We start from the raw sequence: 14,734 nt of genomic DNA, 5'->3' as shown, positions 1-14,734 counted from the left end.
CCAAATTTGTATTTTTCAGGGGTCACACCCCATGTGATGAAGGCAATATCAGCCCAGTTTGTACATACTCATGTCTGATATTGTCTTCATTTTTCCAAGTTGAACTTTGTAAGTTCCTGTGTTCTGTATTTTACGGTTTGATACATGCCTGTTTACACAAAAAAACAACTCAAAAATAAATATTATTAAACTGGGTTTTGGATACCCAAAATATCTTGGTTGTGTTGTAAAAACCTTTACTAAACGCACATATGAATGTGCTTGTATTAAAAAGTTTCATTCTCAACAATGTGTGGCTTCCTTTTTCATTGGGATTACAATGTATTTGTAATGAAATATGAGTTTGTGCTGAGAAGGAGTGCGATTTACTAAAGGCAACTCCACTTTGCACTCCAAGTTCAGTTTCAGGTGTACTTTTGCAGTGCACTTGTAGTGCATAGTGGATGTGCCTTTAGTAAAAAGCACCCACAGTGATGTGTAAATTTGGACAATCATGCCATTTTCCTGCCATGGTGCTGAAAATGAGCATGATTTAGATCAGTAATGCACTACACATTAGTTAACAAAAAGAAGGTGTGTGTGTAGCAGACCAACAACATAATAAGATTATCTGAAGAAGAGACTGTCCCCTCATCTCACTCTGAACTTGGGTTTGCACTGTTGCTGAAAAAGGCACAACTTGTCAAAAAATGGCAAAGTGGGAGGCCACAGTCTGCCATTCCTGTTGCGTTGAAGGACACTGTGTAGTGACACAAGAAAACAAACTAGTAATTTGACAAATCAACATTGCATGCAGATTAGACACCCACATTTTTGAAGACAATTAGTATAACATTTTTTAAAATTAGTATTTAAAGCCTAAAGTATAAGGTCCCCTTATGAGAGTCATAACCCCCCCCCCTCCATCTGATGGGCCCTTGATAAAAAATGAGGGGGGATGTTTAGGAGAGGTAACCCTCTCCACTTGATTGAGAGCTGAATGCCTAAATAATGTGTGATACTTTGTGAAGCCCCTCCTTAGTTACACTATTGGCAGCCCACCGGACAGGTAAGAAGTGTCATAATAACAAAATGGAAGGACATTTTGACATTCTGCTATTACATAGCAATACAATTAATATGTTTAAAAAATAAAACTAGCATTTGAAAGTATTGAGGCAGGCCCTTACACTACATGCTTTGGTGAATTTGTCCATAAATGTGATCATGAAAAAAGTATTTAGAGTGTGTATTGGGTTGGGTCAAGTCATGAGATAGAAGATTGCTATCAGCTGAGGTAACAGTTGGGGAGAGGGGGGTTACTAATGAGTTTGGCACAACTCCAAAAAACAATAAAAAGGTCACTTTGCATGAATTGAAGCACACACATCACATTTGTAGAGATTTTAGGGGGTGTTTAGGGAAACGCAATACTATGGAGCTGCCAAAAGACATTGTCAAGTGACTAGACTCTAGTTTTAGGGGCCAAGAAGAGCATGGTGGGGAAGTTAATGAGGCAAATCCGCATGAGGACAAAGGGGCAGAGCATATGAATTAGAGCATATTGCAATGATGGTAATTAGGGAATGAGGAAAGAAATGCAAGACATTAGCAATCATGAAATACATAGAATGTGATGTTTACGGTTAAAAATTAGCATAAAATAGTCCTTCAGCAGGAGCTGAATGATGGCAGAACAGGTCTCTGGAATAATGATCCCCAGAGCCTGGGGGGAGATGCCTGTAGAGAACTTGAGGTCCTGAAGGTTCGTCTACGTCCTCATTGTACAGTTTGTGCTGTGCAGGGGTTCTTACTTTGACTTTGACACAAGCCCTTTGGCTTGTGTCAAAGTCAAAGTAAGAACCCAGGCACAGCACAAGCTGTACGATGAGGACGTAGACGAAACATGTTTGGAAAACGGTCAGGTGGTCAGAACGGACACCAGAAAGCAACGCTAAACAGCAAGGCCTGAAAGGACGACCTGAATAGCAGAAGCAAGCAGACAATAAAAAATGTCTTTCAAAGCATACTATACCAAGATATAGTCCACAATCAGAAGCAAATACTTAATGACTGCACGCACTGATTATCAGATACGCAAAGACAAGCAGAAACTGAAGAGCAGTAGCGATCTGAATCACTAATCTGAAAAGCGCGAATCGTCTTTTACCAAACTTCTACTAAAACATGAGATCAGCAGAAGGAGCACAAAGGGTGCCGGACGTGGTGCTGAACTTCCTTTTTCTAGTCCCACCGTACACGGCTTACGTCACCGCGTTCTTGGCAACCGCAAAATCAGACAACTTGGCCCGACCGTGTGTATGCAACAGTTTCGGGCACAATCCGTCGGACTCAATCCGACGGGCAAAATCCGACGGATTTGGTTGCCGAAATCTCTGACTGTGTGTACGTGGGCTAAGTCTAATGGAATTGGTATAGAAGATTTACTTACTAGATTCTCTGTTCCACCTTACTTCTATACTGGTCTATTCAGCGCCTTCTCTCTTAAGCTCCTGCGGTCTAAAGTCCTGACTAGGGATGAGCTTCGACTCTACCCTGTTCGCCCGTTCGGCGAATTCCGCGCGTTATGGGCCATTCGCGCCAAATTCGTGTGGCGCTCACGGCCCACAATGCACTGCGCCATTGCAGTGCATTGCTGGCTCATGATTGGCCAAGCATGCACTGTGACCCAGCATGCTTGGCCAATCACAGCGCCGGTAGCGAGGAGAGCCATGATTGGCCACAGGCAGGATGCCTGTGGCCAATCATAGCTCAGGCTGTGTAGTACACGCCCCACACTATATAAGGCCGCCAGCGCGGCGGCCTTGTGTAGTGTGTTGGCGTCTGTAGGAGTTAGTGGGTGTTCTGTGTACCTTCAACACAGTATGCACCGATCGTTATCGGCCGATTTTGCGTTCTTGCTCTTCTGTAGTGGTTGTTGTCTGCGTGCCCTGACCGCAGTATACACCACTATATCCACCTATATAGCTAGCTATCTTGCTCTTTTTAAATAGAGCTTGCAGTCAGTTGTAGGAGCTTGTGCGTGCTGGCTGCGTGCTCTGATCTCTGAGGACTTCCAGAGTGGTGGAGGAGGACAGGGAGCTGATGGCGTCGGTCAGCCCAGGCCAGGAGCCTGTTTCTCGGCCTGAGGAAAAGCGTGGAGCCCTGAAGCTCCTGGAGTTCGTTGAGGAGGAGAGGCTGTACTTAGAAAACCAGCTTGACTTGGTTGACTGGTCTCTGAGACAGCCAGGAGAAGACGTGGAGAAATCTGCGGAGAGGAAAAGAAAAGCCAAGAGCTTAATGGTAAAGGCTTCTCGCTGTTACTGCGAAAAAATGAAAGTTTTGGCCGAGCTGAGGAATAGACGCGACAGATCAGGTATCAAGAAGAGAACAGAATTCAAACCTGTCATAGATGGACTGAAAGAGCAGTGTAACATGCTTGGTGAGCTTTTATCAAATCTAATTGAAAGTGCCTCAAGCGAAAAGGACTTTCTGTTGAATATAGAAAAAGTTATGAGAGTGGCGTGCGATGAGGGCTCTCAAGCGGTAAGACGCCGCAACCAGCGTCTATCACAGGCGGCGGAGCCCATGAGAGAGGCGGAGGAACCCACAAGTGAGAGTGCACAGACAGATGGAGGAGAAAAGCAGAAGGTTGTGTCCACGGAAAAGATAAAGACCAAGGCAAAGACAGAAGGTGACATGAGAGACTCTATCCCAGTGACTAAGGGCTTAGGTAGCGCTACAGTGGGTCCCGGCAAGCCTAGTGGTTCTCAGCCTGTTGCCAGGGCTGCAGACCCGGTGGTAGCTGTGGACGCCAGTGGTGCAGTGCCAAGCCAAGGTCAGAGAGGAAAACAGAGTTTAGTGGTAAAAAGAAAAGGTTGGGACTTTAACAAAGCATGCGATTTTGGAAGCAAAAAACAGAAGAGCAACAAAAATCAATAATATAACTTTATTAACTTATATATTAAATGTATAGCATAGGGCTCTACGGCTTTGCCTCCGTGGCTGGTGTTTTTCTTCTGATTATGGGAGCTGCGATGCGCACCGGGGCTCCCGCCCCTCCTCCCTGCTGGGGGAGTGGGCGGTTCCCCCGCTGCGCATCGACGTCAAGCATCCGGCGTCACGTGGCTGATGTCATCACGTGGGCGCCGTGTATTTATCTGACGCCTTCCTGGGAGGGAGCTGGCGTTTGGCGTCGCTCGCTGGGGGGCTGACTCCCCCGGGGACAGGGTTGTCCCCCCCCTCCCTACCTGGATTGTCAGCGTGACGTTGGCGGCATCGTGTGGCCGCGGTGAGGCACTAATTAATTTTTGGCACAAGATCATCGGACACCACTAGTATGGTGACTGTTTTCTCTGACAGCCCTAGACACTTAGATGGCAATGAGCATTATGCCCAACACTTCCAGGTATTGTTTTTTAGCACACTTTTTTTGTGGTTTTTGTTTTCAACATTCCCTTGCTTTGTTTTTGTTGTTTACCCAGTTTATATCTATATTCTATCAACTATTCTATTCATCTTCACACGATGGAGTTCACCATTGTTGGAGCATTTCCATTGCTCTTAACATGTTTTCACCATCTTACATCCCCTAAACTTGTGCCGCACTTTTGTTTAAGTCCACTCACCTCACATCCCAGTCACTCTAGACACCCCATTCCATCACACTTACACTCACATATTTAAGTATTCATCGTAGGGTGATGATCACTTTTGGTTTATATTTATGGTACACAGCCTCATCGCGATACCGCACGCTCTGTCTGCCTCAGCTCCCGTATCGGTTGACACTCCCGGCTACCTCCGTTGTCCGTGGCTGCGCCTCTTGCCATTTCATGACCCGTGAGTATGGGTACTCGTTCTGGATACATTGTTTCTGTTCCCTCCATTTTTTTCTCACTTATTATACAAACCTGACTAACTGTCGGCACACCATTTCTTGTCCCACAGATATTCATCACATTATCAGCTCCTGATGAGTGGCAATATAGCCACGAAACGCGTAGAGCTTCAAATACTACGAATTACATTTAAACATGCAGTTTTACTAGACTCTGGAATGTTTTTACTTAATTCTATTGATTTTTACTGTGTGCAATATGCCTATATATAAGGCCAATGCTTTTGATGTACGAACTGTGGGATTGATGTTTTTGATGTACAATACTTCAATATATTCACTATTTATGATGGATCATGGATCATACAATGTGTATCTTTGTGCCCTATGCTATACATTTAATATATAAGTTAATAAAGTTATATTATTGATTTTTGTTGCTCTTCTGTTTTTTGCTTCCAAAATCGCATGCTTTGTTAAAGTCCCAACCTTTTCTTTTTACCGTGCCAATAGGGATGGAGGCTTTTCGGCCTCATTCAAAGTCCCAACATTTTTCTTGTAGTCTATATGACCCAGGGATGGAAGCATGCGATTTTTGGTGCAGCTCTTTAGCCAAACACATATAATTTAATGTGCTAGGCGTTTTTCTCCCTCTTTTTCCCTGCCCCCGTAAAACTGGAATGGGACTTGGGATAGGCCATTGGAGCACTTTGGCATGATCCCTTCGCGCCAGACCTAGCTCCTTCTACTGCAACATTGCAGGGTATGGTCATGATTAGATTAAATTCTTCTTATGATAAATGCAGGTGCAACATTATATCTTTTTTATTATACTCTGCTTAAATTGGGTCTGCTGTGGTGTGGGGCGCGGGCTCTACGGCTTTGCCTCCGTGGCTGGTGTTTTTCTTCTGATTATGGGAGCTGCGATGCGCACCGGGGCTCCCGCCCCTCCTCCCTGCTGGGGGAGTGGGCGGTTCCCCCGCTGCGCATCGACGTCACGCATCCGGCGTCACGTGGCTGATGTCATCACGTGGGCGCCGTGTATTTATCTGACGCCTTCCTGGGAGGGAGCTGGCGTTTGGCGTCGCTCGCTGGGGGGCTGACTCCCCCGGGGACAGGGTTGTCCCCCCCCTCCCTACCTGGATTGTCAGCGTGACGTTGGCGGCATCGTGTGGCCGCGGTGAGGCACTAATTAATTTTTGGCACAAGATCATCGGACACCACTAGTATGGTGACTGTTTTCTCTGACAGCCCTAGACACTTAGATGGCAATGAGCATTATGCCCAACACTTCCAGGTATTGTTTTTTAGCACACTTTTTTTGTGGTTTTTGTTTTCAACATTCCCTTGCTTTGTTTTTGTTGTTTACCCAGTTTATATCTATATTCTATCAACTATTCTATTCATCTTCACACGATGGAGTTCACCATTGTTGGAGCATTTCCATTGCTCTTAACATGTTTTCACCATCTTACATCCCCTAAACTTGTGCCGCACTTTTGTTTAAGTCCACTCACCTCACATCCCAGTCACTCTAGACACCCCATTCCATCACACTTACACTCACATATTTAAGTATTCATCGTAGGGTGATGATCACTTTTGGTTTATATTTATGGTACACAGCCTCATCGCGATACCGCACGCTCTGTCTGCCTCAGCTCCCGTATCGGTTGACACTCCCGGCTACCTCCGTTGTCCGTGGCTGCGCCTCTTGCCATTTCATGACCCGTGAGTATGGGTACTCGTTCTGGATACATTGTTTCTGTTCCCTCCATTTTTTTCTCACTTATTATACAAACCTGACTAACTGTCGGCACACCATTTCTTGTCCCACAGATATTCATCACATTATCAGCTCCTGATGAGTGGCAATATAGCCACGAAACGCGTAGAGCTTCAAATACTACGAATTACATTTAAACATGCAGTTTTACTAGACTCTGGAATGTTTTTACTTAATTCTATTGATTTTTACTGTGTGCAATATGCCTATATATAAGGCCAATGCTTTTGATGTACGAACTGTGGGATTGATGTTTTTGATGTACAATACTTCAATATATTCACTATTTATGATGGATCATGGATCATACAATGTGTATCTTTGTGCCCTATGCTATACATTTAATATATAAGTTAATAAAGTTATATTATTGATTTTTGTTGCTCTTCTGTTTTTTGCTTCCAAAATCGCATGCTTTGTTAAAGTCCCAACCTTTTCTTTTTACCGTGCCAATAGGGATGGAGGCTTTTCGGCCTCATTTAAAGTCCCAACATTTTTCTTGTAGTCTATATGACCCAGGGATGGAAGCATGCGATTTTTGGTGCAGCTCTTTAGCCAAACACATATAATTTAATGTGCTAGGCGTTTTTCTCCCTCTTTTTCCCTGCCCCCGTAAAACTGGAATGGGACTTGGGATAGGCCATTGGAGCACTTTGGCATGATCCCTTCGCGCCAGACCTAGCTCCTTCTACTGCAACATTGCAGGGTATGGTCATGATTAGATTAAATTCTTCTTATGATAAATGCAGGTGCAACATTATATCTTTTTTATTATACTCTGCTTAAATTGGGTCTGCTGTGGTGTGGGGCGCGGGCTCTACGGCTTTGCCTCCGTGGCTGGTGTTTTTCTTCTGATTATGGGAGCTGCGATGCGCACCGGGGCTCCCGCCCCTCCTCCCTGCTGGGGGAGTGGGCGGTTCCCCCGCTGCGCATCGACGTCACGCATCCGGCGTCACGTGGCTGATGTCATCACGTGGGCGCCGTGTATTTATCTGACGCCTTCCTGGGAGGGAGCTGGCGTTTGGCGTCGCTCGCTGGGGGGCTGACTCCCCCGGGGACAGGGTTGTCCCCCCCCTCCCTACCTGGATTGTCAGCGTGACGTTGGCGGCATCGTGTGGCCGCGGTGAGGCACTAATTAATTTTTGGCACAAGATCATCGGACACCACTAGTATGGTGACTGTTTTCTCTGACAGCCCTAGACACTTAGATGGCAATGAGCATTATGCCCAACACTTCCAGGTATTGTTTTTTAGCACACTTTTTTTGTGGTTTTTGTTTTCAACATTCCCTTGCTTTGTTTTTGTTGTTTACCCAGTTTATATCTATATTCTATCAACTATTCTATTCATCTTCACACGATGGAGTTCACCATTGTTGGAGCATTTCCATTGCTCTTAACATGTTTTCACCATCTTACATCCCCTAAACTTGTGCCGCACTTTTGTTTAAGTCCACTCACCTCACATCCCAGTCACTCTAGACACCCCATTCCATCACACTTACACTCACATATTTAAGTATTCATCGTAGGGTGATGATCACTTTTGGTTTATATTTATGGTACACAGCCTCATCGCGATACCGCACGCTCTGTCTGCCTCAGCTCCCGTATCGGTTGACACTCCCGGCTACCTCCGTTGTCCGTGGCTGCGCCTCTTGCCATTTCATGACCCGTGAGTATGGGTACTCGTTCTGGATACATTGTTTCTGTTCCCTCCATTTTTTTCTCACTTATTATACAAACCTGACTAACTGTCGGCACACCATTTCTTGTCCCACAGATATTCATCACATTATCAGCTCCTGATGAGTGGCAATATAGCCACGAAACGCGTAGAGCTTCAAATACTACGAATTACATTTAAACATGCAGTTTTACTAGACTCTGGAATGTTTTTACTTAATTCTATTGATTTTTACTGTGTGCAATATGCCTATATATAAGGCCAATGCTTTTGATGTACGAACTGTGGGATTGATGTTTTTGATGTACAATACTTCAATATATTCACTATTTATGATGGATCATGGATCATACAATGTGTATCTTTGTGCCCTATGCTATACATTTAATATATAAGTTAATAAAGTTATATTATTGATTTTTGTTGCTCTTCTGTTTTTTGCTTCCAAAATCGCATGCTTTGTTAAAGTCCCAACCTTTTCTTTTTACCGTGCCAATAGGGATGGAGGCTTTTCGGCCTCATTTAAAGTCCCAACATTTTTCTTGTAGTCTATATGACCCAGGGATGGAAGCATGCGATTTTTGGTGCAGCTCTTTAGCCAAACACATATAATTTAATGTGCTAGGTGTTTTTCTCCCTCTTTTTCCCTGCCCCCGTAAAACTGGAATGGGACTTGGGATAGGCCATTGGAGCACTTTGGCATGATCCCTTCGCGCCAGACCTAGCTCCTTCTACTGCAACATTGCAGGGTATGGTCATGATTAGATTAAATTCTTCTTATGATAAATGCAGGTGCAACATTATATCTTTTTTATTATACTCTGCTTAAATTGGGTCTGCTGTGGTGTGGGGCGCGGGCTCTACGGCTTTGCCTCCGTGGCTGGTGTTTTTCTTCTGATTATGGGAGCTGCGATGCGCACCGGGGCTCCCGCCCCTCCTCCCTGCTGGGGGAGTGGGCGGTTCCCCCGCTGCGCATCGACGTCACGCATCCGGCGTCACGTGGCTGATGTCATCACGTGGGCGCCGTGTATTTATCTGACGCCTTCCTGGGAGGGAGCTGGCGTTTGGCGTCGCTCGCTGGGGGGCTGACTCCCCCGGGGACAGGGTTGTCCCCCCCCTCCCTACCTGGATTGTCAGCGTGACGTTGGCGGCATCGTGTGGCCGCGGTGAGGCACTAATTAATTTTTGGCACAAGATCATCGGACACCACTAGTATGGTGACTGTTTTCTCTGACAGCCCTAGACACTTAGATGGCAATGAGCATTATGCCCAACACTTCCAGGTATTGTTTTTTAGCACACTTTTTTTGTGGTTTTTGTTTTCAACATTCCCTTGCTTTGTTTTTGTTGTTTACCCAGTTTATATCTATATTCTATCAACTATTCTATTCATCTTCACACGATGGAGTTCACCATTGTTGGAGCATTTCCATTGCTCTTAACATGTTTTCACCATCTTACATCCCCTAAACTTGTGCCGCACTTTTGTTTAAGTCCACTCACCTCACATCCCAGTCACTCTAGACACCCCATTCCATCACACTTACACTCACATATTTAAGTATTCATCGTAGGGTGATGATCACTTTTGGTTTATATTTATGGTACACAGCCTCATCGCGATACCGCACGCTCTGTCTGCCTCAGCTCCCGTATCGGTTGACACTCCCGGCTACCTCCGTTGTCCGTGGCTGCGCCTCTTGCCATTTCATGACCCGTGAGTATGGGTACTCGTTCTGGATACATTGTTTCTGTTCCCTCCATTTTTTTCTCACTTATTATACAAACCTGACTAACTGTCGGCACACCATTTCTTGTCCCACAGATATTCATCACATTATCAGCTCCTGATGAGTGGCAATATAGCCACGAAACGCGTAGAGCTTCAAATACTACGAATTACATTTAAACATGCAGTTTTACTAGACTCTGGAATGTTTTTACTTAATTCTATTGATTTTTACTGTGTGCAATATGCCTATATATAAGGCCAATGCTTTTGATGTACGAACTGTGGGATTGATGTTTTTGATGTACAATACTTCAATATATTCACTATTTATGATGGATCATGGATCATACAATGTGTATCTTTGTGCCCTATGCTATACATTTAATATATAAGTTAATAAAGTTATATTATTGATTTTTGTTGCTCTTCTGTTTTTTGCTTCCAAAATCGCATGCTTTGTTAAAGTCCCAACCTTTTCTTTTTACCGTGCCAATAGGGATGGAGGCTTTTCGGCCTCATTCAAAGTCCCAACATTTTTCTTGTAGTCTATATGACCCAGGGATGGAAGCATGCGATTTTTGGTGCAGCTCTTTAGCCAAACACATATAATTTAATGTGCTAGGCGTTTTTCTCCCTCTTTTTCCCTGCCCCCGTAAAACTGGAATGGGACTTGGGATAGGCCATTGGAGCACTTTGGCATGATCCCTTCGCGCCAGACCTAGCTCCTTCTACTGCAACATTGCAGGGTATGGTCATGATTAGATTAAATTCTTCTTATGATAAATGCAGGTGCAACATTATATCTTTTTTATTATACTCTGCTTAAATTGGGTCTGCTGTGGTGTGGGGCGCGGGCTCTACGGCTTTGCCTCCGTGGCTGGTGTTTTTCTTCTGATTATGGGAGCTGCGATGCGCACCGGGGCTCCCGCCCCTCCTCCCTGCTGGGGGAGTGGGCGGTTCCCCCGCTGCGCATCGACGTCACGCATCCGGCGTCACGTGGCTGATGTCATCACGTGGGCGCCGTGTATTTATCTGACGCCTTCCTGGGAGGGAGCTGGCGTTTGGCGTCGCTCGCTGGGGGGCTGACTCCCCCGGGGACAGGGTTGTCCCCCCCCTCCCTACCTGGATTGTCAGCGTGACGTTGGCGGCATCGTGTGGCCGCGGTGAGGCACTAATTAATTTTTGGCACAAGATCATCGGACACCACTAGTATGGTGACTGTTTTCTCTGACAGCCCTAGACACTTAGATGGCAATGAGCATTATGCCCAACACTTCCAGGTATTGTTTTTTAGCACACTTTTTTTGTGGTTTTTGTTTTCAACATTCCCTTGCTTTGTTTTTGTTGTTTACCCAGTTTATATCTATATTCTATCAACTATTCTATTCATCTTCACACGATGGAGTTCACCATTGTTGGAGCATTTCCATTGCTCTTAACATGTTTTCACCATCTTACATCCCCTAAACTTGTGCCGCACTTTTGTTTAAGTCCACTCACCTCACATCCCAGTCACTCTAGACACCCCATTCCATCACACTTACACTCACATATTTAAGTATTCATCGTAGGGTGATGATCACTTTTGGTTTATATTTATGGTACACAGCCTCATCGCGATACCGCACGCTCTGTCTGCCTCAGCTCCCGTATCGGTTGACACTCCCGGCTACCTCCGTTGTCCGTGGCTGCGCCTCTTGCCATTTCATGACCCGTGAGTATGGGTACTCGTTCTGGATACATTGTTTCTGTTCCCTCCATTTTTTTCTCACTTATTATACAAACCTGACTAACTGTCGGCACACCATTTCTTGTCCCACAGATATTCATCACATTATCAGCTCCTGATGAGTGGCAATATAGCCACGAAACGCGTAGAGCTTCAAATACTACGAATTACATTTAAACATGCAGTTTTACTAGACTCTGGAATGTTTTTACTTAATTCTATTGATTTTTACTGTGTGCAATATGCCTATATATAAGGCCAATGCTTTTGATGTACGAACTGTGGGATTGATGTTTTTGATGTACAATACTTCAATATATTCACTATTTATGATGGATCATGGATCATACAATGTGTATCTTTGTGCCCTATGCTATACATTTAATATATAAGTTAATAAAGTTATATTATTGATTTTTGTTGCTCTTCTGTTTTTTGCTTCCAAAATCGCATGCTTTGTTAAAGTCCCAACCTTTTCTTTTTACCGTGCCAATAGGGATGGAGGCTTTTCGGCCTCATTTAAAGTCCCAACATTTTTCTTGTAGTCTATATGACCCAGGGATGGAAGCATGCGATTTTTGGTGCAGCTCTTTAGCCAAACACATATAATTTAATGTGCTAGGCGTTTTTCTCCCTCTTTTTCCCTGCCCCCGTAAAACTGGAATGGGACTTGGGATAGGCCATTGGAGCACTTTGGCATGATCCCTTCGCGCCAGACCTAGCTCCTTCTACTGCAACATTGCAGGGTATGGTCATGATTAGATTAAATTCTTCTTATGATAAATGCAGGTGCAACATTATATCTTTTTTATTATACTCTGCTTAAATTGGGTCTGCTGTGGTGTGGGGCGCGGGCTACCTCCGTTGTCCGTGGCTGCGCCTCTTGCCATTTCATGACCCGTGAGTATGGGTACTCGTTCTGGATACATTGTTTCTGTTCCCTCCATTTTTTTCTCACTTATTATACAAACCTGACTAACTGTCGGCACACCATTTCTTGTCCCACAGATATTCATCACATTATCAGCTCCTGATGAGTGGCAATATAGCCACGAAACGCGTAGAGCTTCAAATACTACGAATTACATTTAAACATGCAGTTTTACTAGACTCTGGAATGTTTTTACTTAATTCTATTGATTTTTACTGTGTGCAATATGCCTATATATAAGGCCAATGCTTTTGATGTACGAACTGTGGGATTGATGTTTTTGATGTACAATACTTCAATATATTCACTATTTATGATGGATCATGGATCATACAATGTGTATCTTTGTGCCCTATGCTATACATTTAATATATAAGTTAATAAAGTTATATTATTGATTTTTGTTGCTCTTCTGTTTTTTGCTTCCAAAATCGCATGCTTTGTTAAAGTCCCAACCTTTTCTTTTTACCGTGCCAATAGGGATGGAGGCTTTTCGGCCTCATTTAAAGTCCCAACATTTTTCTTGTAGTCAACAGAGTTTAGTGGTACAGTTGGAAAGACTGGTGGAGGTGAAAAAAGCCACGGACTTACCTTGTAAATCCCCAGTGAACCCAGCCGGTGTTTGCGGGCAGGGCATGCCGTCAGCAGAGTTGTCGGCTGCCGCTGCTGCAAGCCGGTCACAGGGTAAGGGGAAAGGACTCCAGGGTGAGGGTGGGCAAAGAGTTCAAGTCAGCTTGGCTGCCACTGTTGAGAGAGCAGTGGCGTCCAGCGGCAAGGTAATGGCGGGTCAGCATGGAGGGACGCCGTCTTCCCGCGGTGGTATGGACAAATGTTTGGCGGGAAAAGTTGGTGGGCTTTTTGCGGGAAAGAAAGCTGTGGTCGCGCCGGAAGTGACGTCCGGTCCGGAAGAGGTAGTTGGCCGCAAAGAACACTTCCGGTCGGCGGCTTCCGGTGTTACAACCCAGCGGGAGGAAGTGGGAGGTGATAATGAGAGTATGGAAATCTCAGACAATCTACCCCCAAGACAAGTGTCAGCATGGGGTGATTCTCCCATGGGGGATATAGATGAGGCTGGCAATCCAGCATTGGTATATATTAAAGGGTTGGAAAGTTCACAAAATGTACAAGTGGACTCATGTGGGGCTCATGAGACTGTTGGGGAGTCGGATGGTCTGGATGCCCTTCTCCGTGACCAATCGCTAGGTGGTCTGGTGGAGGGTCTCCCGGCAGTCCAGCAAGAGGGTACGGTGTTGGAGGAAGGCGGTCGGGGCTTGGAGGCCGGGGTGGCTCATCCAGGTCCTAAAGAAGGGGTTTCTACCACAGGATCTGTTTTGAGGGGTTCACCGGAGGCCAGGCTCCTGAATGCCTTAGGGGAAAGGCGTTCTTACGCAAATGTTGCTGGGGCGAATGTGTCTCTGGGCCACCTGTATGACCAGTTTGGGGCTGGTAATTTCCGTGCTCCCCCGGCTGGTCAACCTTCTGGGGCCAATTCATGGTCTCGGGGTACGGGTGGTCCGGAGCGCAAGCGCCGTAATGTGGTACAGTTAAGGTGGGAGGGGGAAGGTCAGTGCCCTAGCAGGGGCCAGGTGGTTGACATGATTTTATCACTGGGAATAAAAGTTTGTGAGATTTTTGCAGTCATCCACCCTGCAGGGTCTCATGACTTTGATTTGAGTTTCACAAACTTAGTGGTGATGGAGATTTTTATCACCTCCTTTGGGTTGATCAAGGGGACTGATCCCTGGAAGGGTTTCAGGATCATCCCCTTGAGCCGGCAAGAGGACGTGAAAACCCTCACTATTCTGGTGAGGAATGAAAGCCTGCCCCCGGAGGACATCTCAACATGGCTGAGTAGGCACGGCCAATTGCAATGTCCCCTAAATAAATGTCTGGATGAGCGGGGGTTTGGACTGGGGCTTGGAGCACCAGGATTCGGTTACGGAGAGCCGGTAATACGGTGGCACATGTTCCCGGTAGTGCATTTATTGGAAGGGACCGAATCCTGGTGTTCTATCCAGGACAACCCCGGAGATGTTTTAAGTGTGGGTCTC

The 14,734-nt window shown here is 45.4% G+C and overlaps 1 protein-coding gene and 4 long non-coding RNA genes across 6 annotated transcripts in view; 4 read left to right on the top strand and 1 right to left on the bottom strand.

Annotated features, from left to right (window-relative positions):
* Nucleotides 1–14,734, top strand: part of LOC143935528 (transcription factor CP2-like protein 1) — a 416,417-nt gene that overhangs the window by 185,308 nt on the left and 216,375 nt on the right. The window lies entirely within an intron of this gene.
* The window catches only part of LOC143935532 (uncharacterized), a 65,315-nt gene that overhangs the window by 3,372 nt on the left and 47,209 nt on the right, over nucleotides 1–14,734 (bottom strand). The window lies entirely within an intron of this gene.
* Nucleotides 5,324–8,708, top strand: LOC143935529 (uncharacterized). The gene is made up of 2 exons (XR_013263550.1): nucleotides 5,324–8,279; nucleotides 8,388–8,708. It is a non-coding gene; the product is annotated as an uncharacterized LOC143935529 (long non-coding RNA).
* LOC143935531 (uncharacterized) lies at nucleotides 8,943–10,437 on the top strand. The gene is made up of 2 exons (XR_013263552.1): nucleotides 8,943–10,008; nucleotides 10,117–10,437. It is a non-coding gene; the product is annotated as an uncharacterized LOC143935531 (long non-coding RNA).
* Nucleotides 10,511–12,166, top strand: LOC143935530 (uncharacterized). The gene is made up of 2 exons (XR_013263551.1): nucleotides 10,511–11,737; nucleotides 11,846–12,166. It is a non-coding gene; the product is annotated as an uncharacterized LOC143935530 (long non-coding RNA).

This window comes from Lithobates pipiens, unplaced genomic scaffold (genome assembly GCF_037356315.1).
Source record: "Lithobates pipiens isolate NorthernLeopardFrog02 unplaced genomic scaffold, aLitPip1_a1.2 Scaffold_28, whole genome shotgun sequence".
Classification (NCBI taxonomy): Eukaryota; Metazoa; Chordata; class Amphibia; order Anura; family Ranidae; genus Lithobates; species Lithobates pipiens.
This window is presented reverse-complemented; position numbering and strand designations above follow the sequence as displayed.